At 42.9% G+C, this 24,261-nt stretch overlaps 1 long non-coding RNA gene and 1 pseudogene across 1 annotated transcript in view; both read right to left on the reverse strand.

Moving 5' to 3' along the window:
• Positions 1-8,126: 8,126 nt before the first annotated feature.
• Positions 8,127-8,227, reverse strand: LOC117063539 (annotated as a pseudogene).
• An 8,766-nt stretch (positions 8,228-16,993) lies between these two features.
• LOC117063085 overlaps positions 16,994-24,261 on the reverse strand; it is a 60,046-nt gene continuing 52,778 nt past the window's right edge. Inside the window, exons 4-5 of the long non-coding RNA XR_004428722.1 lie at positions 18,131-18,161; positions 16,994-17,308 (exon numbers count right to left, since the gene is read on the reverse strand). This is a non-coding gene — a long non-coding RNA (uncharacterized LOC117063085). The remainder of the gene's footprint in view (positions 17,309-18,130; positions 18,162-24,261) is intronic.

Consider the following 24,261-nt stretch of genomic DNA (forward strand, 5'->3'; position numbering starts at 1 on the left):
GCGGGCACCTGTAATCCCAGATACTCAGGAGGCTGAGGCAGGAGAATGGCTTCAACCCAGGAGGCAGAGGTTGCAGTGAGCTGAGATCACGCCATTGCACTCCAGCCTGGGCAACAAGAGTGAAACTCCGTCTCAAAAAAAAAAAAAAAAAAAAAAACCACTAGACAATAATAATTATGAATAAATTTGCCAGCTGTACTTCGTAACCTAAGGACATGATTAAAGCAATGTTTTGAGGAAAATTATTAGGCGTAAGCACTTAGCATTAATAAATACAAAGAATCAAAATAATGTATTAGTTATTCAACTTAAAAAGTTTGAAAGAGAACATAATTATGAAAAAGCAAAAGTTTGAAGAAATAAAAATGAGAGTTGAAGTGAATAAATCAAAAAATGGATACTTGGGAGAAAAATAAATGAATCCAAGTCCTGGTGCTTTTAAATAAAACAGATAAACCATTAATATCCTAAAAAAATGAGGGGCAAAATACAAATACATAAAATTAAAAAGGAGGGTGGGAAATAACACAAAGACAGAGAGAACACTTTTTAACTATGCAAATAAATTAGAAAACCTAAAGAATGAATATACATGAAATGAATAATTTATCCAAATGCCAGACACAGGCAATTTCACAAATGAAATTTTAAATTTAAAAATTTTAAGAAAGAGATAATTCTAATACTTTCAAAACTTTTCTAAAGAAAATCAACATGTCCAACGTTCTTTATAAAGCCAACATAACACTAATACCAAAACTGGACAGTGCACACACAAAACTCACAAAACAGTAGACAAGTTTTAGTAATAAGCTAGTGCCAAAATATTTTTTTTCAATATTGACACTGTAATTAGAATTTTTCTCTCTCTCTCTCTCTCTTTTTTTTTTGCAACTGACACACACTCTAACAGCTCCTTGACCAGAGAGTAAAGGTAGCTCTATTGTAAAAGCAAAATAATTTAAAGATTTCAAAAATACAAAAGGGCACCATGAGAAAACTGAGTTTTGATCATGGTCTTTGGATCTAGCTGAATGTTAGAACCACAGGGTAAAAGAATTGAAATCAGAATCAAGAGGTTAACTGCAGATAAACAGGTTTTCCAAGTCATGGACAACTGGGGCCAGAAATTGCTCATAAATATTTTCTCTGATTCCTCTAATCAAATGCAGGTTTCTCTTTTTTCAAAGTTTTTATTTTTATTTTTTAGAGACAGGGCCTCACTCTGTCATCCAGGCTGGAGTGCAATGGTACAATCACAGCTCACTACAGCCTCAAAGTCCTGGGCTCAAGTGATTCTCCTGCCTCAGCCTCCCGAATAGCTGGAACTAATCTGTTTCAGGTGCGCATCACTACATCTGGCTAATTTTTAAATTTCGGGTAGAGACAGGGTCCTGCTGTGTTGCCCAGGCTGGCCTCGAACTCCTGGCTTCAAACAATCTTCCCACCTGGACCTCCCAAAGTGCTGGGATTACAGGGGTGAGTTACAGCACCAAGCCCTGAAATGTAAGTTTCCTTTTGTGACAGTGAATGTTCCATTTAGGTAAGTTACTCCAAAATGATGATGTGAGCCTGTGAATGAGGTTCTACTTCCTGTCCAGAATTCTTGGAGAAGGCCAAACTGGTGAGGTGAGTGAGGCAGGTTGAGAGGTATGAGGAGTTGGGGGTAGGGGAGTTACATTATTCAGAGGAATAAAAGTGGAGCCTGCGAAGGGGAAGTAGAAGAGACAACAAAGAGGGGGGCTCTGGCATCCTTGGAGTGGAACAGATTAGTGACATCCGTCTTTAAAAAGCCCAGTCATGACTGGTGGTGGCTGATGAGGCCTAGGAAGCGATTAGAGCTGAAGTCATTAAAGCGCCTCTGTGGAAGCTTAGCTGGCTGCTCTCCACTTAATCCTCTTAGGCAAACAGGCCATTCTCACTAGGCCGTGGATGGCGGCTCGGGTGGATCCTGGCCTGAAATGCCAGCCGACTTCAGGAATTAGATCCAGTATTTGCGAGGATTGGGAGTAAGCGTGTGAGTTGGTTTGTGAGGTGTGGAAAGCCAATTTGCTGATGGTATAAGTCTTCCATTTAATCCCAGTCAAGCACAAAATGATGTAGAAAAAGAAAGTCTTCAGGATCAATATTAAGTGTGGCTTCGACAGAGCTAAGAAAGAACAATGGCTGGAACTGTGACCTATAACACAGGCTCTGCTGGGCTGACCAGGGCCCTGGGGGAACACAGGGAGAAGGAGTTCTAGCGCATGACCCGTGTGATCTGAGATTGAAACTGACCTTTTGAGGGAACAGGGCCAGAAGCTAGAAGCACCCAGAGACTGTGTCTGTTCTTTCCAGAAGGATCCCTGTCTCAGCTAGACGAGCCCCGGCAGGCTGTGGTTAGATGCTCAAATTTCAGAGAATGGATTGAATGAAAGTCAGTCTGGGTCTGAGACAAGACTCTCAGTTGATAGAAATTGTTAAGATTTTCCTCTGAGTAATTTCTTTCCTAACTGGCTGTGAAAAGAAGGAACAAAGGTCAGTGTTTAATTGGGTTGGGATCTCGGCAGCTCTGAGATCAGTTTCTTTTATCAGTGTGGGCTCACTGGTGACTGAAGGGGGTTTGTTATCCAAATTATATAAGATCTGTGTTTTGCATTTGCCACCAGAGAAGGTATTAAACAGTGCTACCTATCAGAAGTATCATGCCTTGTACGGAGTTTTAAATTTTTGAGTAGCCACATTAAAAAAAGTAAATGGAAACCAAAGAAATTACTTTTAGTAATATATTTCCCTTAACAAAAATATTATTATTCCAACATAATTAATGTACGAACATAGAAATAAGATGTTTTACATTATTTTTTCCATATTAAGTCTTCAAAATTCAGCACATCTCAATTCACGGTAGCCCTTTCTGAAGGGGTTAGAGGCTACCATATTAGACAGTGTCTAACATTGGATATAAAGGATTACATCACACGGTCTCTGCCCTCTGGGAGCCTATAAATGTGTACCTTTATTCTGTATTCAATGAAGTGGAGTAGCGGGGATGGAGAGACGTACCTGATAAGACTCCACTTGAGAGAGATGGGAGCCTCTCTCGGGTTTGATGCCAACTACCAGTGCTACGCAGGGTATACATGGCTCCCACCACTTCTTAGGTCTGGTTAACTAATAACTGTGTCACCCAACCAAACCCATCAGAACAAATTCTTGACAGCCCAACCAAACAGAAACCACAAAACCAATTGGGCTAACCCAAATTCACATACCTCTTCTTACAGTATTTGAGAGGTCTCTATTCTGCCAAGCGTTAGAGGGATTGTGTGGGATAAAGAGGGCATGAAGCCAACACTCCAGGTGACCTCTGTAGACTGGTTTAACTCAAGAGCACACGTAACCACGTTATCAGGATCAGGGCCAGTACTAGGACTGGTTCAGACACACAGCTCTTGCCACTCCTGAAAGGAGCTTTGGCCAATACCTCCACAGTTTAGGGGTGTAACATTTTGCAGTGCCTCAGTCCTTTAAATGCAGCCAGCTTCCCCTGAGCCCTGAGCTGGGCTGCAGCCAGCACACCTAGGCCTTCACTGGCTCCAGTGCCTGGTCTGTGTGGTTGGCCAGCACTGCTGTCTCACCCTCCAGACCCTCCCAGCCCAGGCTCTAAACTCTGGTTTGACAGCATGGCTTTTCATATCAACGCCTAGATCCCTTCCCTTTTCTCTTTTCTGATTCCTTGAACTAGCATCTCACTTACCTCTGCATGCTTTCGTGACACATCAGTTTCTCAAGTGTGGGTAGTCATCTCTGCCACAAGGACCCTGGGAGCCCTCCCCAGCCAGGCTTGGTCAGGCCTTCTCTGCCTTCCTCTCTTCTCTCCCTAACAGTGGAGAGACATTTGGATACAGTGAGGTCTGGGGCTAATCCCATCCCCTAGGCCCTAGGAGGTCCCTGTTAAAAGGACCAAGTGGGCCGGGCGTGGTGGCTCACGACTATAATCCCAGCACTTTGGGAGGCCGAGGGTGGATCACGAGGTCAGGAGATAGAGACCATCCTGGCCAACACAGTGAAATCCCGTCTCTTCTAAAAATAGAAAACTTAGCTGGGCATGGTGGCACAAGCCTGTAGTCCTAGCTACTCAGGAGGCTGAGGTTGCAGTGAGCCAAGATCACGCCACTGCACTCCAGCCTGGCAACAGAGTAAGACTCCATCTAAAAAAAAAAAAAAAAAATCACCAACTATGGGTCTCACAGGCCTGGCCCTGCTCCAGGCCTTTCTTCTTGCCTCATCCTACTCTGTCTCCAGCTCCCTGCAGCTATTTTGTGTCCTTAAGCGAGTTGACTCCTTCCCCATTCATGTGGGGAAAAGAATCGTTCATTATTTATTTCTTTCAAGAAATATTTATATTGCACAAATCCATGCAATACAATCGATTTTCTTTTTATGGCAGCTGGATACTGTGTTGTATTACTATGTGATGACTTTCTTTGTAGGTTATACCCCCCACCCTGATGACAATGCATTAATGGGTATAAATGCTCCCCAGAAGAGCTTCAGCCTGTCCTGAGATCTGCAACACAAATAGGTTTTTTTTTTTTTAAATACTCTATGTTCTAGAGTACATGTGCACAACATGCAGGTTTGTTACATATGTATACATGTGCCATGTTGGTGTGCTGCACCCATTAACTCGTCATTTACATTAGGTACTTCTCCTAATACTATCCCTCCCCCCTGCCCCCACCCCACAACAGGCCCTGGTGTGTGATGTTCCCCTTCCTGTGTCCAAGTGTTCTCATTGTTCAATTTCCACCTATGAGTGAGAATATGCGGGGTTTGGTTTTCTGTTCTTGCAATAGTTTGCTGAGAATGATGGTTTCCAGCTGCATCCATGTCCCCACAAAGGACATGAACTCATCCTTTTTTACGACTGCATAGTATTCCATGGTGTATATAACACAAGGAGTTTTTAACCTGGGAAGTGTGCTTAATTCTTCTACTGCCTCTTCTTGAGGGCTGCCTAAGTGCAAAATGTTTGGTCTCTTAGAGGGTGCCTAGGCTAACAGTGAGAACTGGATAGCTCCAGGAGGGCCTTGGGCATTGGGCCTATGGAGTAGCCTGTACTTCTTGCTCTTTTCAACACTTAAAGGGAGAGGTGGCCGAGTTCTCTCTGAGAGTTGCCCTATGGCAGTGGCGGCAGCCAGCTGAATATCACGGGAACGTGCCTGCTCCATGAAAGGGTCATATATGCAAAGTAGCCCCCAAAGGTGAAAAGCGCCAAGAAACCAAAGAACAAGGCAGACAACTCCAGTTTGTTGATAAAGGATGTTTTACTGGGGGAACTTACAGATGGAAGCATGGTCTTTAGTGGCAGCAATACAGATCTCTGCACCTGTCACCCCCAGAACCAGGGCTTGTATACCATAGAGAAATGGTATGGGTGCCCTGTGCAAGACAATGAAAGCCTACCCTCCAGAAGAGGCAAGAATGCTGCATGCATCAAAGCCTGTAATTTGTGCAACAGCATCAAGGTTGACATGTTCTTACATTAGGGACAGTAAATCAAGTAATAATCAGGAGGCATTCACGAGACAAGGGCTAATCAGAAGTAAAAACAGCAAATTAGCCTCCAAGATGGCATCACTTGTGTCTCCACTTCCTCTTGGTAATAGTCATATGCTCAACCTTCTACTGTGATTTGGGGCAAGTGGCTTCCTCACACTTGGTTCAGGTTGCTGACCTGTCAGTAAAATAAGATTAAAGGACACATAAAAATGTCACTGGACATATCTTGTCAGCAGCCCTTTGAGTGCACCAAAGGCTATCAGTAAAGCGGAAGGCAAAGCAGATGTGAAGCTGGGGTTCTACCCAACTAAGTCACGTGTCAGCAGCATTAGAAGGGCCCTTTCGATGATGTGCACCGCATACGGTGTTTGCCACAACCTAGGATACATTTTGTTGTTGGCTCCCATTGGAGGTAAGAGATTGAGAGAGACTGATGGGTGCATAGGCACGAACAGGATTGTTCACACATCCCTGCACTTTCAGGGTGTGTCCTATTAGGATTTCCCGAGCATAAGCACGAGGGGAGGGTGAAAAGTCCCACTGTTACCTGCATTCCATGAAAATCCACTGGTTTTGGCTCCAGTTTTTGCTCAGTGTCCAACTAAAGCAACATTTTAAAAAATGGAAACCCTGAGACATTTCTATTGTTCTGATCAGCTGAGCATGGATGCGGGAATGTCCCTGCTCCCCACTAGGGGGAGCTTGTCATGCAGCACCGGAAACAGGACCGCGGGAGCTGGGGCTGGGGGCCCAGCGGGAGCGCGGTTCGATTTCGTGCCTGTGGCTCTTCTAACGAGAAGCGCCTCTCTTTTCTGTATTTTGGCTCCGATATGATTTGGTGGCTAGATTTAATTTTTGTGCCACCAGAGTGGATGTTCTAGCTCCCATTTTGTAATCTAAAAAGCTTACACACTTTTTCTACAGCACAGGGCTTTTTTTTTTCTTTCTTTCTTTCTACTATCAAATTGTATACATAATGATCACTTCTTTAAGGCGCTGAGCCGGGCCCCACACGAAGTCTAACGAGCAGGTGGGCTTCTTCTCCATCCCTGTGAACTGGCTCGGGGTCCATTTCACAGAACCTACCGTCTATCGGGGCGGTCCACAAACTGTGCCCTTCTAATTCAGTGGGACCAGCCTTGGAGAGCTAGCCCCAAATCTACTGTGTTCTCTATCACTTTCCCCGCATTAAATATAGTTAAGAGGAGAAGGGGTGATCTTTGCTTTTTGAATATTGTTATTTCCTGGTTGAAAAACAATTGAGTAGAATGTTTTTGTTTCTAGAGGGGGTGACAGGGAAATGTTCTATTTCAGTGGCAGGAGCAGCCGAAAAAGTGTCACTCTGATGTCAGTACTTGTGTTTCAATCCCTGCAATGCTACGTACTGACTAAAGGCTCTCAGTCTACTGTAACCCACCAGGCTTCCATTTCCATCAGTGAAGGGGGGATAACAATACCCATTTCGTGTGTGTGTGTTTAATGAGGACGGATCAAGATAGGCAGTTGAAAAGACACAGTACAGTCCGCCTGTCATCCCAGCACTTTGGGAGGCAGAGGCGGGTGGATCACGAGGTCAGGAGATCGAGACCATCCTGGCTAACACGGTGAGACCCCGCCTCTACTAAAAATACAAAACCTTAGCTGGGCGAGGTGGTGGCGCCTGTAGTCCCAGCTACTCAGGAGGCTGAGGCAGGAGAATGGCGGGAACCCGGGAGGCGGAGCTTGCAGTGAGCTGAGATCTGGCCAGTGCACTCCAGCCTGGGCGGCAGAGCGAGACTCCCTCTTAAATAAATAAATAAATAAATACAGACACAGCACAGTGACTGGCACATAGCAGGTGTCACTCCATTCCTCTTTCCCTTCGGTCAGGAATCCTCTTTGCTGTTTGATCACTTTTAAAGACAATCTCTCACGTTTTCTTCCTTGTATTATTTAATAACCTTTTCACCTGATCAGTGTAAGATAAGGAAATCTTAGTACAGAAAAATGGGGAGTAGACAAATGGCAAAGAGAAAGCTATCCTTTAGGAACAGAAAACACAACTTAATTACATTCACAGTGGATTAAAAGGGCTTCCTGAATCAGGCACCTACAGTTTGCTGCCTCTCCTATGTGCCACCTGTGTCTCTCTGTCCACTACTCATCACCAGATGCCAGGGCCACCCCCAACAGCGGTGCCTGCATTCCTTCTTGATTTAGTATCTTTTTGTGATTGATACATAATATTTTCACATATTCATGGTGTATATGTGATGTTTTGTTACATGCATGGAATGTGTTATGATCAAGTGAGGGTATCGGGGTATCCAGCTTGAGTATTTATTTCCAGGTGCTGGGAACATTTCAAGCCCTATCTAGAAGATAGCTAGAAGCTATTTTCAAAATATGTAATGCAGTTGCCCAATTCTACCATCTAACATTAGAACTTACTCTTTCTAACTATATGTTTCTACCTCTAACCAACCTTTCTTCATTCCCCCACCTTCATGTCCTTCTTAACTGCTAGTAACTACACTCTACTCTCTACCTCCATAAAATCACCTTCCTTTAGCTCCCACATATGACTGAGTAAATGCAATAGAAATGTGGAAAACTTCACAAATTTGCACAGCATCCTTGTGCAGGGCCATGCTAATCTTCTCTGTATCATTCCAATGTGCTAATTACTAATGTCCTAAATACGAATACTTGCTGCCAAAGTAAGCACAGATTTAGGATCTTTGACATGATCCCAAAAAGATAGACATTGCAGTGCTTTGGTAGATGATATCCAATTGAGGTTCTGCTTCTGCAGAATTAAATTACCATTTTACACAGTCTTTTGGAAGATCCCAGGATTTGATAAAGAATTTCATGAGAATCTAAATCCAAGATTTCTCCACTCATTGGGGTCTGGTTTACTGATATCTGGCTATGAAATCCCAAGAACAGGATAGATTTCAGTTCAATTCTGAACTGCCTTCTTGGCTTCCCAGTTGATATAAGACATGCATTCTAATGGAAACACATTGCTGAATGTGGCTAGGCCATAGAGCTGTATTACCTCAGGTTAGCTTTATTTTGTTTAAGTAGGCTTTTTGTGAGCTGCCTTGGGAACTTTTTCATTATGTATCATTTCATACCTATGGAATATGAGGCTCAAATTCTAAATGACTGGCTCGCCAACTTTTAGAATTTACCTGCTTTTAAATTGGGAACAATCTGTTCCTTTGTAAATGTTCTGAACTGCAACTATAATTCAGATAAATAAGGGCACTTCTAAATGATAGAGCCCAAAGGATATCTGTTTGCAAGAGGGACAGATGCCCCTCAGGAAGACAAGCAGGGGAGCACTTGTTCTCAGATCATGAGTCAAGGTCAGAGAGTGAGATGACTCTGGGTGATGGAGACTGCACTTCAGGCTATCCCTGTAGACAAATGCTCGTGTCTTAAAGAAAAGGAGAGGCAAAAACACAGTGAGAAAATCCTGAAAGCTGCAATGCATTGGAAATGCTGCCTGCATTGGAAGTAGGGTTATGGCAGGGACATCAGTCTCCTTGGTGTAAGCAGCGTAAGAACCAGGAACAGCAGCAGCATCTGTGACAAAAGCATTCACATTAGAAGCCCCAGGTGTGGCCACTGTGAGCTGGAATAAGAAAGAGTAAAGGGGTCAGTCCTCAGGTCATTGGGAAGAGGCATGGAGCACGGGCAACACACAGGCACCTCCATCATGATTTCACAGGATGCAGGGCAGCTGGAAATGCCAGAGACATGTATTGCAAGTATTGCTGTGACCATACGTTTTTGCTTCCAAACTAGTAGGGACAAGCAAGCCTCCTTGCATTAAAAAAGTTTTTTTTAACGTGTGTGTGTATGTATATAAATCTAGCTGGTTCCTGCCAGACACTAACATTGCATTGCCCAGCAAATAAAAAGGAAAGAAAAAGGCCCTCAGATCTTTAAAAACTGGACTGGGAACTGACCATCACAGTCCATCAGACGTGTCTGATCCCTGGCACTGTCCCTCCAGCTCCCGAGCCCTCTTCCTCTGTCTGCCCTCCTGGCTTTTGACTCCAGGTTTCTAACAGATCCTGACTCCTGCCTGTGTGCCATTCTGATTTTGCATCTCTCTTTGCTTCCACTGGTACCTGACTCAGTCTCTCTGTTTGTCTGCTGCCTTGAGCAGAATTTCCTGAAGAATTTCTGAAACCAACTCAATCCCCCCATAGGTAGTTTTTTGGATAAACATAGAGATTGACCTTTCTGGTCTTAAAACTTGAAACTACATTTGTTTTATCTGAGTTCCTTCTTCAGGAAATGACCTCCAACCTCCCCAAAAAAGTATCAAAGAACTGAAACTCACCAGATTGCCACATCCAGACAATGAGATGCCTGACCCCTCATTCATCACGATGGCTTCCTTGCCCCTTCCTAGTTCCTGTTTTCTTCCCTGCTATATGAATCCTTAGTTTTAGTTGGTCAGGGAGATGGACTTGAGTCTGAGCTCTCATCTCCTCAGCTGCAGCACCTGATTAAAGCCTTCTTCCTTGGCAATACTCACAGTCTCAGTCATTGGCTCTCAGTCACTGGCTTTCTGTGTAGCAAGCCACAGAATCCAGACCGAATCCCTGGTGTTTCAGTAACATTTCCACAAAATACAGTTCCAAAGGTGTTGTGTAAATAAATAATATATGTATGCAAATGAATAAAAATAAACCAGTTCATAGAAAACAGAGGTTCTGCCCATTTTCCCAATATACAACCCTGTGCCTTGTATACAGAAATTGCACAATAAATACAGACTGCACGAATAGGTGGTCAAGTTTCAGAAACTGGGGTTAAACTTAAAAATACATTTCTTTGATTTTGGAATGTTAATTAGCCTTTAATATATGAAAAAGCATTGAGAATAAATCTTGACCCATAAGCCTAGCTTATGAGCTCATAGCTTAGATCAGGTGATCTAAGATAGATCATGGATTTAAATGTAAAACTAGGACTATATATTGTATTTAAACAGATTTAAATGTAAAACTATAAAACTTTTAGAAGAAATCATAAGAGAAAATCTTCAGGACCAAGGGTTAGGTGAAAGATTATTAGACATGACACCAAAATGCAGTCCATAAAAACAAAGTAAATTAGAGTTCATCAAAATGAAAAATTTTTGTGCTGTGGAAAACCCAGTTGAGCAAATAAAAGACAACCTACTCCCGGGAGGAGATACACGTAACTTAAAAAGGACTAGAATCTAGAATATGTAAATAACCTTCAAACTCAACAATTAAAATAACCCCCAAATCCAGTTATAAAATGGGCAAAAACATAAGCAGACATTTCACCAAAGAGGAGATACAGATGAAATAAGAACATGCAAAGATATTTATAATCATTAGCTATTAGGAAAATGTAAACGACAATTACAATGAGATATCCCAACACACCTGTTAGAACAGCTACAAAACAGCAACAATGCTGGAGAAGAAGCAGAGAAACTGAATTTCTTGTGTGTCCGTGGTGGAAATTTGAAATGGTGCATTGGTTGTTCCTTATTGAGCTAAATGTGCAACTACCACTCAACCAAGCGATTATATTTTTGGACATTTATTCTGGAAAAATTAAAATGTATGTCCATATAAAAACTTGTACCTGAACGGTCATGTCTTTACTTATAATCACCCCAAACTGGGAACAATCCAAGTATCCCTCAATGATGAATGGCTAAACTAACCATGGTACAGTCACACCAGGGAATACTACTCAGCAACATAAAGGAACAAACTATTGATGCATGCAACAACCTGGACCCATCTTAAAGGGCATTGTGCTTAGTGGAAAAAGCCCATCTCAACATTTGATATACCTGTGTGAATCCATATATACAATGTTCTTGAAATGACGACACTGTAAAGATTAGAGCTGATTAGAGTTGCCAGGGAACAGGGATGGAAAGAGGGGATGAATACAAAGGGATAGTACAAGGGAGCCACTTTGTGATGATGTGGTTACACAAGTGTACACACAGCATAAAAGTGCAGCAAACTGTACACATACACACACACCTGAATGCATGTAAAAAACGTTGAAAATGGAATAAGGCCTGTAGTTAATGACACTGTATCATATCAATTTCCTGGTTGACACTGTACAACAGCTATACAAAATGTCCCTGTGGCGGAAGTTGGATGAAGGATACACAAGACTATTTTGCAACTTCCCTTGAGTCTATAATTATTTAAAAATAGAAAGTTAAAGAAGAAAAGACTTAAGAATATCCAAGAAAGGGTTTTAACCATGAAACCCTGTACTCCTGGAACGTCGGGTAAGATGGGTGTTCTACAGAACACACGCTGGGAAATGCATGTCAGAGGAACTGGCTCTGAGCCAACAATCACTGTCCCCATTGTTCATCCCAGCCCCAGGCCCATCACCTTCGTCAGTGGCCAAGCTCGCCCGACAATTCGGTCTCAATTTGCAGCTGAGAGGATACTCCACAGAGTTGCTTTTGTTCAATGGGGTTTTCCACAAAGGTTGTATCTTGGTTCATTTCTGTGTTTTGCTTTGGCTCAGGCTGCTCTGCCAAGTTTGCCCCGAAGTGTGTCAATCTGTGCCAAGCACCATGCCTCATCCACAGAGCCTAATGGGATGTGATACATGTGGTGGGTCAGCATAGTGACAGCCAAGAATCTGGAGGATACAAAGGCATTGTTGTCATAATGGCCTACTCTCAGAAGGTATTATGCTATAAACAGAAGCTGTGAATGAACCTAGAATAAATAAGTCATTTCCAGTACAGCAGACTGCACTGTGTTAAACGCTTGAGTTGATACCTTTATCTCTATTGACACACAGCCTAGACCAGTGGTGCTTAAACTCCAGTGTTCCTAAGAATCGGCTGAAAAATCCCTGTTATTGCTATATCAGCATCCTGGAGGAGGAACCTGAGAATAGGCAGATTTGGAACAATCTCAACAAGTAACACTGGTACAGGAAGAGTCTGGGACCACATCTTCTTCTACAATATCACTTTTTAATCGTTTCATCTGGGAGCCTTTTTACTTGCACTCCATATTATATGAAGTGTTTAAAACTAGTAACTTCTACCCATTCACACTAGTGCTTGTATTTACCAAATGGTTTTTTAAATTCCCTTACACATCACTCAGAAACAAACCAATGTAGGAGTGTGTGTGTGTGTGTTGAAAAATAAAGGGTAATGATAATTTCCAAACTTGGTTCTTCTTTTATCAAAGAACAAAACTCGTCGTAACCTTAATAGCATTTGTGATCAACCCAGTACTCTGGGAAATAGGAAGATTTTTGTTTTGTGTTATTTGTTTTGCTTAATCATGGTCAAAAAATCATTAGAGACAATTTGAACATTACCTTAATGAGTCCTGAAAAGTAGTGCTTTTGACAGCTATTTTTTAATTGGCCAAAAAAGAAATCCTAACAAATCATTCTGGCCAACTTGGCAGCTTGTTTGCTATTGGATATTCTGGGTTATGTTGGGAAGCCCCACTGGAGCCAGTCTAAAAGAACAACACAGCCTTAAGAAAATGGGGCTAAGGCTCACTTAGTAATTAGAGGTAATTAAACAGAGATGGCCCCAGTAATCCACAATCTTGGAAGTGACCAGGGTGCCTTACTGTGAGTTTCTTTGACTGTAGATGGTGATCCCTCCATATCGCCCCGTGTTTCCCAAAGCTATAGGAAGCAATATGGCAGAATCTAATCAAAAGTATCAAAGGATTTATGTGAAGTAATGCATATGTTAATGAGCTTGATTTTCCCATTCCACGAAGTAGACATATTTCAAAACATCGTGTTATCTGTCAATTTTTTAAATTAAATTTTTTTTTAGTATTAAAGAATTTCACAGCCCATCCAACCGCCCTTGATCTAGATCAGTGATCTCTCAAACAGAATGTCTAGCACTGATTCGTCGGAGTGCTGGAGAAAATGCTAAAACTTCCACTTATATTTAGTTTTATCAAAAATAAGACATTTAACTTAATTAATATTAATAGATGTATTAAATTGGCAGTATCATTTAGTCTTTAGGTCCCAAACATCATCATGGGACCCATGTAGTGTTCCCCGGATCTTAAGAGAAGAGTGGAGATTCTTTGATCAAGAATGTTGATGGGCTGGGCATAGTGGCTCACACCTGTGATTCTAGAACTTTAGGAGGACTAGACAGGCAGATCGCTTGAGCCCAGGAGTTCAAGACCTGGGCAACATGGTGAAACACCATCTCTACAAAAACACAGAAATTAGTTGGGTGTGGTGGCATGTGCCTGTAGTCCCAGCTACTAGGGAGGCTGAAGTGGGAGGATCACTTGAGCCTGGGAAACAGAGGTTGCAGTGAGCCAAGATTGTGCCACTGCACTCCAGCCTGAGTGACAGAGCAAGACCCTGTCTCAAGGAAAAAAAAAAAGAATAATGATGGAAGCCCCTTACTTAGCCATGAACTATCAGGCTATCAGGTTATTGGACAATATTGCACTGGACATGCGCCCAGTTAAATGCACTTACAGGTATTGTATTTAGATTAAACTAATCCTCACAAAATGAACAAGTGGCTTAAAACAATTCCTTCAAGGAATTGCCTATGTCATCACTGCAGAAAACTCTGACCCAGAAAATGTCCAAACAACCTGAGTAGTCCATTGAAGATAATAAGAATGCAAGCACAAGAGAACATCAAGAAAAAGGAAGACCTGACATTTATTCTACTTGCCAAGTGGGCTCTGTATCTGCCCACATCACGAGTTATTTTAAAAATCAGAGATGATCTATCAGATTTTAAAAGAAGATGGCCAATCTGTGAGAAGATCTTTTTGAAGAAATACGTGCTATGAAAAGAATAATTTGAAAGTGAATATTTGGAAACATTTTCAAGTTTATGTGATTTTTTTTTTTTTACTTTAAAAATTCTGTGTGTCACATATAAAAACTCTCATATTATTACACTCAAAGAAACTATCAAAAATCTATTATCGGGCTGGGCGCGGTGGCTCACGCTTGTAATCCCAGCACTTTGGGAGGCCGAAGCAGGTGGGTCACAAGGTCAGGAGATAGAGACCATCCTGGCTAACACTGTGAAACCCCGTCTCTACTAAAAGTACAAAAAATAGCCAGGCATCTCCAGCCTGGGTGACAGAGCTAGACTCTGTCTCAAAAAAAAAAAAAAAAAAAAAAATTAGCCAGGTTCGGTGGCGGCGCCTGTAGTCCCAGCTACTCGGGAAGCTGAGGCAGGAGACTGTCCTGAAACCGGGAGGTGGAGCTTGCAGTGAGCCGACATCGCGAGATTCCATCTCAAAAAAAAATTTTTTAAGTCTGTTAAAAATTCTTTCAAAAAAAGTTTTAATGACTTTTTAACCTATTTGTTAAAAATACCAAAATGAAATACAGTAGTCCCCCCACCATCTGTGGTTTTACTTCCTGTGGTTTTAGTTACCCACAGTACAATACAGTAAGACGTTCTGAGAAAGAGGAACACATTCATGTAACTTTTAATACACCATATTGTTATAAACGTTCTATTGGATTATTAGTTACTGTTGTTATTCTCTTACTGTGCGTAGCTGATAGATTTTATCATAGATAAATAGGTTCAGGAAAAAACATGGTCTATATAGGGTTTGGTACTATCCGAGATTTCAGGCAACCACTGGAGGTCTTGGAAAGTATCTCCCATGGATAAGGGGGAGCTACTGTACCTTGCGATCAGTTAGGAAGAGGACCTTCTTGACATCAAAGAAAATAAAAATTACTAGCATAATTTAAATGAAAAGCTTTACACAATCGATAGAGTGGAATGAAAATGAGCATCTAAAGAGGTTCTTGTTCCATCTGGTTCTGTGCGTCTTTGTGAGAGAACATTTTCAGCTGCAATAAGCAAGACAGAGAAGAAAAGAAGGAAGGAAGGCAGGCAGGCAGGGAGGCAGGAAGGCAGGAAGGCAGGAAGGAAGGAAGGAAGGGATCTAAGACAAGAAGTCTTTGGAAATGTTTTTAAGGGCCAAGAATAGGAATTCCAAACATGAGGAATCAGGAATAGAGAAAGACTCTATGAATTATATACAAATCTACATGTGTGCATGAGGAGTGTGTATGAGCAATAGAATAGAAATCAAGAGAGTAAGAAATATTTCTAGTCATAATGCTTTGAAAATAAAATTGTACTTTTAGGTATTACAGCTTCTATGACTTTGCAAAAACAATACACTGAAATAAATGCTTTCAGTTTGACCACTGTGTTCGTTTTCTAGGGCTATCATTACAAAAAACCACAAGCTGGGTAGTTTACACAACAGAAATGTATTTTCTCACAGTTCAAGAGGGTAGAAGTCCAAGATTAAAGTGTCAAGAGGGCTGGTTCCTTCTGAGGGCTATGAGGGAAGATCAGTTTCATGCCTTTCCCCTTACTTCTGGTGGCTTTCTGGGAATCTTTGGTGTTCCTTGTAGATGGCATCTCCCTGTGTCTTCACATGGTCTTCTCTCTGTCTCTGTATCCAAATCCCCCTTTTTCTATAAGGGCACCAGTGATACTGGATTAGGGGCCTACCCTACTCCAGTATCATCTATCAATTACATTTACAATGACCTTTTTCCAAATAAGCTTACATTGTGAAGTACTAGGGGTTAGGACTTTAACATACAAATTTTGGGGAAACACAGTTTTACCCATCCCAACGACGACTTTGTAAAAATGAAAATCCACCTTCCTCATTTCTTTTAAAAGTTTGTCTTTGGGTTGGGCACGGTGGCTCATGCCTGTAATCCCAGCACTTTGGGAGGCCGAGGCGGGCGGATCACGAGGTCAGGAGACCGAGACCATCCTGGCTAACACAGTGAAACCCCGTCTCTACTAAAAATACAAAAAAAAAAAAAAAAATTAGCTGGGCGTGGTGGTGGGCGCCTGTAGTCCCAGTTACTTGGGAGGCTGAGGCAGGAGAATGGCGTGAACCCAGGAGGCAGAGCTTGCAGTGAGCCGAGATCGCGCCACTGCACTCCAGCCTGGGCGACAGAGCAAGACTCCGTCTCAAAAAAAAAAAAAAAAAAAGTGTGTCTTTGATAAAGGGCAAGGACTTGCAAAGCTCGCAGTTCTGCACTGGTGTCAAGAAATCACAGTGCCCTTAATCACACCATATGCAATCTCTACCCTGCACCCAGAGATGGCCCTCGGTGGGTGGAAACCAACCAGAAATATTTTGAGACAAGAATCATAATTTGCATTCCTGTCCCTGTCCTTAGCTGTGCCATCTACTGCCTTTCCATATGTTATACCCTTTGTTCTTCTAAAGCTGCAGATAAAAGATTTCCGACCGGGCAACATTTCAGGGTGTTCGTACCATCTGTGAAACACCTTTCCCAAATGAACAGTGAAAGGAAGCGCCTGAAAGGTCTTATTTTAATAAGATTTTTATTCTGCACATATGAGAAGAGGGATTTCCCCCCCCTTTACCTGCTATCATTCTCCATGTGAATAAAGAAGTTGTCCTTGCTTCAGGGCAGCGTTTTTCGTTCAGAATACAGTCACTAGAAATACAACACTTAGGCAGTTGTAAATCCTTAGTGTAGGTGATAAACAACAAGTATTGCAGTGCAGTCGCATTTCATGACCTGTGAGGATGGAAATCTTCCACGACCATCAAGTGTTCCTTTTGGTATGCATGTGAATGAGTCTGCATAATGAGCAAGGCCTCGGTGACAGCCAGCTCAGGCTCCAGGAGAAGCGGAGGTGACTCAGCTTCCATACGTGATTTCCAGCTAGAAACTGCAAGTAGAAAATGTGAATTGATCTGAAATTTCTGAACCTACAAAAGTCTTCCTGGAAGATTAAAATAACCCAATCTAAAGCCGATAGAGATATAGCGATTGGTGGAAGATACTTAAAAAATCTATTTGTGTCTGAAACCTAATTTATGTCTGCGCTCTTATTTATGTCGGCAGGCACTCTGAGGACATAGGATGAGTAATAGTTACAGGGTGTGACTTTTCTCAAAGAGAAAGCCAGGTCAGAGGCGTCTGACTAAAGACGGACCATTTATTTGACAGGCATTGCATGGGGTTTCAGAGAAGTGGACACTTCAGGTCTCTTTTAGCCTTGACATTCTGTTTGTCTCTGGATGGTGAAGACATTCAGAGGCCTAAATACGGCAGAGGTGATAAAAGAAAAACTTTAGACAAATTGCATTTAAGAGTTTTAGTTGGGCAAATCAATGCATGAATTGGGCAGTCCCCTGAACCTCAATAGGTTCAGAGAACTCTGTGCTGTGGTTGCAGAGGATGTATGGAGAGAAAAAGGAAAGTGATGTACAGAAGATGGAAGTGAGGTACAAAAACAGCTGGATTGGTTAGAGCTCAGCGTTTGCCTTATTTGAACATGGTTTGAACAGCTGGCTGTCTTTGATTGGCCAAAACTTGGTGACTGGCAAAAGAGTAGGTTACAGTCTAGTCACACATCCAGTTAGGTAATAGTTCACAAAGTATGGAGAAACCTTTAGCCTGAACTTAAAATATGTAAGGAGGCAGCTTTAGGCTAAACTTAATTTAACAGAGGGATGTGAATCTGGGCCAGAAATGCAAAAGTCCTTACCTAGTCCAGCAGTCTACTGAAGTATCCAGTTCTGGAAGAGAAAGACAAATGGTGAGTTGGTGTATAAACAATATATTGTCTACACTAACTAGGATGAATTGTTTTTTATTTCCATAGGAAAAATAGGATGGTCTACCCCCAGGACAAATGCTTTTCTATCTATCTTTCAAAGGATAAAAGTGACACCAGTAGGCTGAGGGAGGTCCCCAAATGCTGGTGGAACCTCGACCATAACCAGTGTCCGGAATCTTGACACCATTGCAAGAATGAATTCAAAGATGAATTGGGAAATATTAGTGAAAGTACAGAGATGTATTGCAAAGGGAAAAGCACACACTCATAAAATGGGAATGCGGGTATACTCAAAACAGAGATCCACCAGGGGGGTTCGGGGCTGCTGCCTTTCTACGTTTCTTTAACCAAGGCGTAGAAGATCCATGAAAATTCCTGGGAAAAGCTGGAGATTTCTTGGAACTGTGGTGCTGCCCATTTTTACACCGAATATAGTTGTTCCTGGAACTGTTATGGCTCTGGTGAATGTGTGATTTAGGATGTTAATGAGCAGACAGTGAGGTCCTAGGTGAAAGCTGGCTCAAGTCCAGCACCACGTTTGGTCCAGTCAGTCTTAGTCAGCTTGGTCCACACCCTGGTTTTTCAGGGTCTTAGCCGTTCCTAGCTTCTGCAGCTATTTTAATAGTTTCCTTTTGCTAGTCATGTAAAACTGTTGCCTGGAATTTTCTGTTGTCCCGCAACTATGCTGTATCACTCCTGTCTTAAAAAGAGTTCAAGCCTTTCTCTCTCTCTTGCTGTCTCTCTCATTTAAGATAGAGTCTGTCTCTGTCACCCAGGCTGGAGTGCAGTGGCGCCATCTGGGCCCACTGCAACCTCTGCCTCCCAGGTTCAAGCAATTCTCGTGCCTCAGCCTCCCAAGTACCTGGGATTACAGACGCACGCCATCACACTCCGCTAATTTTTGTATTTTTAGTAGAGATGGGGTTTCACCATGTGAGCCAGGCTGGTCTCCAACTCCTGACCTCAGATGATCCACCTGCCTCAGGCTCCCAACGTGCTGGGATTACAAGCATGAGCCACCGCACCCAGCCAGGGCTCAAGCCTTTCTGAAAATTACTGAAGTGTTTGAAGAAGCCCCCTTTGTTCTCAAATGCCCCATAATTAGAATCAGCAAAAGCACATGTGTGGTCCCTACAACAAGAGGCAGCTTTTGTCACTGTTCCCAAGATAAGTCAACTCTACTGAGAGGACAGAGGGTTACGTGTTCAGTGTGACATTTAAAATCAAGAAGGAACATAGTGGCAAATGTTTAGCAACCTTCAGCCTTATTATTGGATTTCTCTATGAATGAGCTGACTCACTTTCTTTTTTGAAAAAAAATGTGATAAAACACACAAAACGTAAAACCCAGAAACTTTGAACCGTTTTTAAGTATACGGTTCAGTGGTGTTAAGTATATTGAGCAATATTGGGCAACTGTCACTGCCATCCATTTCCAGAACTTTTTCATCATCCCAAACAGAAAGCCTCCACTTCCTCTTAAACCCAAAAGAAATCAATGTGCAAATTGTCTTACTTTCTCCTCTCTGACTCCAAGTACTGCTTCAGCTCATCAATGCCTTCTACCAAGGAACAATGGGGCTGAGAACACAGAGTGCCCATTTTAACAGTGCAGTTGTCTTAGCGAAGGTTCCCAGCTGTTCTCAGCACCTGCGTGGGACCTGGGCCCGGGCTGCACCACGCTGACAGTGAACATACACTCGGGGCCTCTGCCAGTATTTTTCCAGGAACACTGCCTCCTCAACATGGTCTGCTCGTTATGTGCTGAGATGAGTGCTCTATTAATTTTAACGACGCCATAAACTGGGTGATCGGAAAATGAAATGGGCCAGCCTGCTTTCACTCTCACGGGTTAATGACAGTGGGCACAAGATAAACCAATAGTGCTAAGGCTGAGAAATGATTCCTTCCTCTTGGTCATCTGTCTGGACTGGGCTCTTCCAGTGGCTTTGTTAATGTGGGTGGCAGCGGTAAATCTCTGAAATTAGGATGGACAGTGTGAGAGGGGCAGAGCTTTGTGACCCATGGCCTTGGCTGTCCCCACCACTTCCACCCCAGGCAGTGGGAATGGCTAATACTGTTTCTGCCTCTGGGGTGAGGGAAGGGTTATGGGTTATGGGTAATATAACTTCCTTGAATCATTCAGATCTCCTTCAGGAGTATAGGATCAACTCAGACAAGGTACCAGTTCCACCTGCGCCACGGTCACTTGAGGATCTTATCACCACCACACTCACAAGACTACCGGTAACACTTACATATTTTTGGTTTTGGTGGCTCCTCTGCTGTGATAGTCTAGGCCTGTTTCATTCATCTCTGTGAAATCAATCAAGTGCCTGGAGCTTGTGAATTACAGCCCACATTCCCGATGGAGGAATTGAGGCTTATTGCTATAATTCGGACGTGTGTCTCCCAAACCTCATGTTGAAATTCGGTCCTCAGTGTTAGAGGTGGGGCCTACTGGAAGGTGTTACAGTCACAGGGGTGGGTCCCTCGTGAATTGACTAATGCCCCTCAGGAGACAGGGGTAGAGGGGAGTGAGTGAGTTCTTGCTCAGTTAGTCCCCTGTAGAGCTGATTGTTAAAAAGAGCCTGGCGTCTCCACTCACGTTCTCTCTTGCTTCCTCCTTCTCCGTGTGATCTCTGCACAGGCAGGCTCGCTTTTTCCTTCCAACATGAGTGGAAGCAGCTTGAGGCCTCACCAGAAGCAGATGCTGATGCCATGCTTCTTGTACAGCCTGCAGAACAGTGAGCCACAGAAACCTCTTCTCTTTATAAATTACCCAGTCTCTGGTATTCCTTTATAGCAACATAAATGAACTAAGACAGTGACTAATCAAAAAATAACCAGTTAGTTAAAACCCCAGACCTTCCCTGCTAGCCTATCGATTTGTTGCTCCATTTGTTTCCCGGGAGGTACAGCATCAAAGACCAACACTTGGGATGGATTATGCTGAGACCCGGCAGAAGCAATAATCAGGGAGCTTGAGACTCTGGAACCAGAAACTGGACACAATATTCTGAATAATAGAGTTCCATCACTGAAAAAAACAAGAGTTTTTTTTAGACCAGTGAGCCTCCAATAATTTGTGCTGGTTAAAATACAAACTTCTAGGCTTTCTCCCAACCTACGAATGCAGAATTTCCTGGAGGTGGGATGCAGAAGTCTGTATTTTTTTTTAACAGCTTCACAAGTTATTCTGAGGCTCTACTAGGTCTGAAAAACACAGTGACCACATTGATCAGATCTCCCACAGAAGATGCATCTGAAAGAACCATGAGACAATCTCCTCTTTGTTCTGGACTTGCAACTCTTGTAAATGCAGCCTGAGATGGTATTAGTGTTTTCAACAACGGAATCACAGTGGGGAATCACTATTGAGTTTGGGGTCAGCTCATATTCTCCAGTTCTTTTCTCATGAATTGCCATCACATTTATTCTTGCATCTCTAAAGGCACAATAAATTAAGGATTAGGTTTGAAAAACTAGAAGCATGATTTAAGCTGACTTTACTTGGCCATTTCTAATGACCATCTTTTGTTGTTAAAATCAATTATATTTATACAACTATTATACACTCAGAATAATTAAAATTAAAAAAATTGTTGGACTGGGCGCAGTGGCTCACGCCTGTAATCCCAGCACTTTGGGAGGCCGAGGTGGGCGGATTACGAGGTCAAGAGATCGAGACCATCCTGGCTAACACGGTGAAACCCCTCTCTACTAAAAGTACAAAAAATTAGCCGGGTGTGGTGGCGGGCACCTGTAGTCCCAGCTACTCGGGAGTCTGAGGCAGGAGAATGTTGTGAACCCGAGAGGCAGAGCTTACAGTGAGCTGAGATTGCGCCACTGCACTCCAGCCTGGGGGACCAAGTGAGACTTTGTCTCAAAAAAATAAAAATAAAAATAAATTAAAAAATTGTTAAATCAATGATGATTCCATCTTACCGTATCAAACTAGAGCACAAGCAACAAGTAGGCCTTCTTCTCTACATAGCATAGTTCACATTTCAATTCAATTCAGCAAATATTCAATGAACAAATAGTTCAGCAAACTGTTTAAGTGCTAGGCACATAATATATAAATGTATAACTCAAACACAAGATAGAATTGATATTTGCCAGGAAAGGGATGCAAAGTGTTATGCATGTTCAATGAAGGCAAAAATAACATCCTGTTGGGTGTGCGTGGAGGACAAAGAGGGACCTTATAGGAAGAGATCCCATTTGACCCAGAGCTTCGAGCCATCTGCAGAGAAGAGCTAAGGGCTAAGGAAGCCATTTCATAGGTAGAAAATCTTGTGAGCCAGCAATGAATGTACAAAGTGCATGTTGAGAGTGGAGTGGTCATAGAACAAATAGTTGATTTTAAGGCTAGAAAAGTGGGTTGGGGCTGGTTGTGGAGGATCTTTGAGCTAAAGACTTTGGATTTCACTTTCCAGCAGTAGGGGAATCATTACAGGCCCCGCAGCAGAGGAGTGGCTACTTAGGACAGACCCAAGCCAGGGGAGATTGGAGTCAAGGGTTCCCATCAAGATTTAGGAGATAATAAAATATTTACAATTCTGAAAAGTTGGAAACAACCTGTATTAGTTTTCTGTGGCTGCTGTAACAAATTACCACAAAGGTGGTGACTTCAAACAGCATACATTTATTTTCGTACAGTTCTGGAGTAAGAAGTTCAAAACCAGTTTCACTGGTCCAAAATCAAGATGGCTCCAGGGGAGAACTTGCCTTCGTGTCTTTTCCAGCTTCTAGAACTTCACTCCTTGCATTCTTTGGCTCTTGGCTCCTTCTGAAACAAGCATGTGCTATTTTTGTAATTAAAATAAAGATGAGGCGTAGAAATGAGGACCATAAACAGGGCAGTGGTACAAGGAAAGGACTGATGTGAATTGAATCGCAGAGAGCAAGTCTCTAAGATGTGCTAGCTGGTTGGATATCAGGAATGATGGAGAATTCATTGTCCTCCATTGACAATGGAGGCTCAGCCTGCAGGGCAGAGAATTGCTAGGCTGCTAGCAGCCATGCAGGCAGGGGGAGCTAGTTTAAGAACGAGGATGACTTTCTTCCAGATGTATTTGTCCTTTCAGGCAAGCTCCCTGCTAGTATTTGGCTTTTATGCCATATGACATGAAACTTCCAGGGTTTTCATGTCACCAGTCACTAAGAGGAATCTCCCTTTAAAGAACCAAGGCTCTTCAGCTGTTCTGAATTTGCACTTCAAAGGCTCCCTGATCTCCGCATTCCCAGAGCCCTTGCCTTGCAGTCTGGCTCTAATGAGACACGGCAATGCCTTTGCTCTGGTCTCTTATCAGCCTTGGCAGCCTGGGATTCTGTAGGGAGGCTGTGAACCGGCTCCCTTGGGAAGGTCTATTGCAGAATTGCTTAGAGATGGAGGGAGAAGGAATAGTTGGCATTGGTCTCTGGACCATCCTTGGACCAGACCAAGGATCTTCCCTATGCCAGATGGACAGTGTCCACTCTCCACCCTCTTTCAGTCCCCAACCAGGCTGTGACCTCCTGTCCACCTCCTCTGCCCACCCTCTATCCCCTCTGCCCTCACATCAGCACCCTAGTAGCAACCTTTGGAGAGAGTCCTAGGAAGGGAGTGAGTCCAGAGGGGAGGGACTCATATATGTAAAGAGTGTATATTCCTGATCTCAGTGGAAAACTTTGTTACTGAACCAAACTTGGGTCTGCCCACCTGGTGCAGCAAGGCCAAACATTGACATCAGGATTTGCAGTGAGAACAGGTGAGGCACTTATTGCAGGCCACTAAGCAAGAGAATCAGTCAGCTACTGCTTAAGACCCGACCTCCTCAATGGCTTCCATTAAAGATGGGGAGGCAGAAGTAACAGACAAAGTCATAAATCAATACGTGAAGCCTACAGAGTGGTTTGACCTATAAAGGTGGGACATCTCAAAGTGGGGCCGCAGGTGGATGGTGGATTCAGAGATTTTCTGATTTGCAGTTGGCTAAGGAAGGAAAGTTTTGTCTAAAAACTTGAGGTTGGCAGAAGGGAACATTAAATTCTGACCTGTGGGTGTGGCTCCC

The sequence above is a fragment of the Trachypithecus francoisi genome, unplaced genomic scaffold (assembly GCF_009764315.1).
Source record: "Trachypithecus francoisi isolate TF-2019V2 unplaced genomic scaffold, Tfra_2.0 Contig01554, whole genome shotgun sequence".
Classification (NCBI taxonomy): Eukaryota; Metazoa; Chordata; class Mammalia; order Primates; family Cercopithecidae; genus Trachypithecus; species Trachypithecus francoisi.